The 5,000-nt window shown below is 41.2% G+C and overlaps 1 protein-coding gene across 1 annotated transcript in view; it reads left to right on the top strand.

Moving 5' to 3' along the window:
* The window catches only part of LOC144967724 (protein patched homolog 1-like), a 98,976-nt gene that overhangs the window by 55,606 nt on the left and 38,370 nt on the right, over positions 1 to 5,000 (top strand). The window lies entirely within an intron of this gene.

Consider the following 5,000-nt stretch of genomic DNA (forward strand, 5'->3'; position numbering starts at 1 on the left):
CTTTCTCTCTCTCTCTCTCTCTTTCTCTGTCTTTCTCTCTCTCTCTGTGTCTTTCTCTCTCTCTCTCTCTCTCTCTCTCTCTCTCTCTCTCTCTCTCTCTCTCTCTCTCTCTCTCTCTCTCTCTCTCTCTCTCTCCCTACATTCTTGTCCTCTCTCTCTCTCTCTCTCTCTCTCTCTCTCTCTCTCTCGTCCTATTTCTCATTCTTCTCTCTAATTACTTCCTTTCTTATTTTCCTCTCACTCACCTTTTATTTTCCACTTCCATTTTCTGTTTTGATATAGAGACAAGGACGCACCGGGTACATACACTCATTCCTCCTTTCATACTCTCCCCTAACTCTGTTAACTCTCTCTCTCTCTCTCTCTCTCTCTCTCTCTCTCTCTCTCTCTCTCCCTCCTTCCTTGTCTCTCAACCATTTTATTCACAACGCACGGACATTTTTTACACCTGTACATAATCAACTCACAATGTTTTTGTTATTCTTCTCCCCAATTCCCATTCCTTCTCTTTCCACTCCAGTCCTCATACCTTTTTTTCGCCCCTACATCTCTATCCCTCTCTTCTTCATCCTCCCATCCTCCATCGCCCAAGTCCCTTATAACGTCACAGATTTGCCAGATAATATCTCACAATGAATGCCGAATGAGTAAACGAAGAACGGCGGTCAAATTTGAAAGAATTTGATGAGTGATAAATATAGTTTTATACTCATATTGCCTAAATTTATAAGCACCAAGTTTAGTCTTTGGTCAAGAAGAAGAAGAAACAAAATTGAAATATTTGGTTAACTTAAGTACAAGTCACGTGTTATGATTCCTGGTAGGAGAAATATATATATAATATATATATATATATATATATATATATATATATATATATATAAACATAATTTAGATATACTATGAATTCATCATGTGCCTTTTCAACTGGGTCATGGCTAAAGCCACAGACAAACACTGTTCCTCCATCACTGTCATCTCCTGGTAGCTCCCTGATTGTTTATCTAATTCGCAGTACTTACACTTATCTTTTATCCCTTCTTTCATTCTTCTCCATTCCATGTGGCCTTCCCTGATCTGACTGCCCTGAGGGATCCAGAGAGATACTTTATTTGTATAGTGAGTGATTCTTTCTAACGTGTGTTCCAATCCACCTCCATCTTGACTTTTCCTATATCTCTTCCTACTGGTTTCTGCATGTGTATCTTTTTCCATACTTCTCATTTTTTTTTATCCTCCATTTTATTCTGAGTAGCTTACGCATGCACCTGTTTACGAAAATCTGTACCCTCCTTATACATGCCTGTGATATATAATTCAACAACAAATTTCGGAATACCGACTGAATTTCTCGATGGAAATAGCTTGAATGAGTGGCAGATTTAGGGTATTTGGCACTAAAAATGCCAACATGGCATTCTTGCACAAACATCTTGGGTGGTCCTGCCACATCACTGGGTCCATCTGGCTTTCGGGTAGCTCCCTGGATTAGCGGCTTATAAAGTTCTAGAATCGGGGAACGGATATCGAACGTTAATACTTTTATCCCTTACGTTTTCTCATTCCATCTCACAGATAGATGGACAGGCATACAGAGAGCCATAGAGAGGGATGGAGAGAGAGAGAGAGAGAGAGAGAGAGAGAGAGAGAGAGAGAGAGAGAGAGAACATTGTCAACCGCCACTCCATAGTGTATCATTAAAAATCGCCCATCAATACATTTGGAACATTTGTCTTGCTTAGATGGGAGAGGGAGCTGGGGGGGGGGGGGGGGGGGGGGGGGGGGGGGGGGGGGGGGGGGGGGGGGGGGGGGGGGGGGGGGGGGGGGGGGGGGGGGGGGGGGGGGGGGGGGGGGGGGGGGGGTACTTTTCGTCTTACTTTGGGGTCTAGTGGCTCAATTGGTAGAGCATCTGACATGTACGTGACCAAACTTTGTTCAATCCCTCGTCACACCAGACTATATTTCGTTTTCCTCCTTTCTATCAATCGTATAGTGATACGATAGCTTGGTCTTTTCGTTTTTGATCTTACGGAACGTAACACAATGCGAAAAACAAATAATTGTTACACGACAGTTCATTTCTTGCTGCATCTTCTACTTACAATCTTCGGCCAGAATGGCCATGGGCAATGGCATTTTCTTTGTTCGTTTTTATTTTTTAATATTTAAAAAGAATTTGAGCTTTTATATAGCGCAATATCCTCTAAATCTGTTCAAAGTACTTTATAAGGGGTCCTATTCCAACAGCAACATTTAGAACAAGACAAGATGTGTCGCCTGTAAGGGCTATCGCAATTTTTGTTTTTCGACAGACAAGACGCTGTTACTTGACCAAATACTCATTTTACACAGGAGTGTGGTGAAAAAAATGTGAATGAAGAGCCTTTTTCCAAGATCCTAGCTTTGGGTCACCCAGAGCTTGACTCGAACCAGGGACCTACCGTCCGAGGGCAATTGTCATACCTCTGGTGTAATGGTATCACGTCTGACCTGTGACCAAGAGGTCTGAGATTTGATCACCCAGTCGAGGAAGGATTATTTTTGATGTTTTATTTCTCTTGAATTTTTCTTTCTCGTCTTGTTTTGTACAGGTCTTTAACACATGACTACAAAGCCACACATGTTTCTGTGGTGAAAGCAATCGCAAATGACCAGCTGTGATAATGTCCATGTCAGTTTTGGGTGGACGTGGTGACTTGCTCTGAAGTTTCTTCAAATCTTTTTTGAGGCTTACTGGTTACAAACAACATAAACCGAGATAAACCCCGGATCCATGAGCCCGATGACTTTAAAGGATTCCGTGGTGCTTTCGCATTTTACTTTCAAATCATCTCTCATCGTCGATGTCTTGCACTAACGTTTCTTCAAATCTCTATCGAAGATTACTGGTTCCAAGCAACATAAACCGAGATAAACCCCCGGTCTCGATGCCTCCAAAGATCCACATAACGCTTTAACATCTTTCTTTAATCTACCTTCTTTTCTTTTCTTTTTTCTTCTCGTCCATCTGTCTGCCATTGAATTTAGTTGCTTAATTTTCGCTATCGTTTTATCATCACTCATCTCGATGATAAAATGTAAAAATGGATAATATTTCTTTTACGATTCTTCCACTCCTACGACTCTTCTGTGTCTATATCACGTTATACCCCGCCACGATCAGGCTTATTATCATAAATATCCTATCTGGCTAATTTAAGTGATGTCTTTGGAGTCTTCAGCTGCATGAGTGATTGCATTATTTATTTCCTTATACATACAAATATGTGCGGCTCACCTGTGTGTATGTATGTATGTATACATGTGCGTGTTTAAATGTGTGCATATTTAGTCGTGTGTGCGTGTGTGTGTGTGTTTGTGTGTGTGTGTGTGTGTGTGTGTGTGTTGATGCGCGTGCGGACAGGTATGTGTTTGGAGTAGAGTGAAAGCTCAGTTGGTAAAGCACTCTCTTCTCACGCAAAGTGACAGAGATCAATCCCGAGATGTGAAGTCAAGAATTCTTTCTGACCCCCCCCCCCCCCACCTTCTCCGTCCACACTGCAGTGACAGGGTTGCTGGGTATCCCCGTTCCTTCTTTCCTCCTATCTCCCCCCCCCCTTCTCTCTCTCTCTCTCTCCCCCCTCTCTCCCCCCCCCCCCCCTCTCTCTCTCTCTCTCTCCCTCTCTCTCTCTCTCTCTCTCTGTGTGTGTGTGTGTGCCTCACAGAGAAAGAAAGAAAGAAAGAGAGAGAGAGAGAGAGAGAGAGAGAGAGAGAGAGAGAGAGAGAGAGAGTCACTGCTCTTTTTAAAAATTTCTAGATTTCAGTCACAGACTATGTTTTTTTTTAAATTTTTAGTCAACATTCCAAAAGGAATAACGCATTAATTGTTAAAAGTAGATAGAATTAGTCTGGAAAAACAAACGGCGGATAAGCGGTGTATAAATGATTGGGTAACGGTGTAGAACTTATACTGAGAGAGGGACTGTCGAATTTCAGAATTTTTTTATTCTTTTATAAAAGATTTGGCCAGATAAGTCGTCCTTCAAAACTAGCATCGATCGATTAAAATGACCCTCATCTTGTCAAAAACTCTCAGACTTGCTTGTTGAAGTTCCTTTGTGAGAGTTTTTTGGTCATTTTTTTCGATCGTTATTTGAAGGACTAGTTTTTTTGGATGGGGAAAAGACTGCGAAAAGGGAACAGACGGAGGGAAATACGGGGTTGTAGGGGGAAACTGGGCCGGGGGCGGGGGGGGGGGGGGGGTGAGATGGAGAGACGGGTTGAATAAAGTAGAGAATGAAAATAAAAGGAGAGAAAATAAGGGGAAAAAAAGAAATGGAATGAAAATGAGACAGAAGATGTGTATGTAAGAGCGTTGCTTTGATCAAGTTACCCCAAGCAATTTCACATCAAATTAACTAAAAGCCCGCCAAGGGTGGTCTGCGCATGTTTAATGTATATTTGTAAGAATGAGAATGTTTAAAACCAGTTATCTAGATATTTGCTCTCCATTTGCCAATGACAAAACAGTCCAATTCATTTATTTGCATCCTCTTCCACCCCCCCCCCCCCCACACACACACACAAACACATCCCGTCAATAAAATAGTATAAAAAATTCAAGCTTTTAACTCGTGTCGTAAAAATACTTCGTTGTGTGTGGTCTGCCGAATAACCATTTTATTTCCGAATAAATTTCATTAAATTCCTATTTTTTAAGATTATTTTATTTCATCCGGGAACAACTGGGTGACACAATCTGTTAAGTCTATAATGCTATTCTGAATTCTGCTGAACTCTGAAAAAATTACTCATTCAAAATGTTGACCTTAAAATCTCGCCCTTCAAATATCGAATCGATTAAAATGACTCTCATCTTGGCAAAAACTCTCTGATCTTGGACTTCGCAAGTCTCAGATTTAAGAGTTTTTGCCAGGACGAGTGTCATTTTAATCGCCTACGCGTTTTTGTTTTGTTGTTTCTTTTTTTTGTTTTTGTTTTGTTTTGTTGTTGTTTTTTTA

This window comes from Berghia stephanieae, chromosome 1 (genome assembly GCF_034508935.2).
Source record: "Berghia stephanieae isolate SIO BIC M18660-M18661 chromosome 1, UCSD_Bste_1.3, whole genome shotgun sequence".
NCBI lineage: Eukaryota > Metazoa > Mollusca > Gastropoda > Nudibranchia > Aeolidiidae > Berghia > Berghia stephanieae.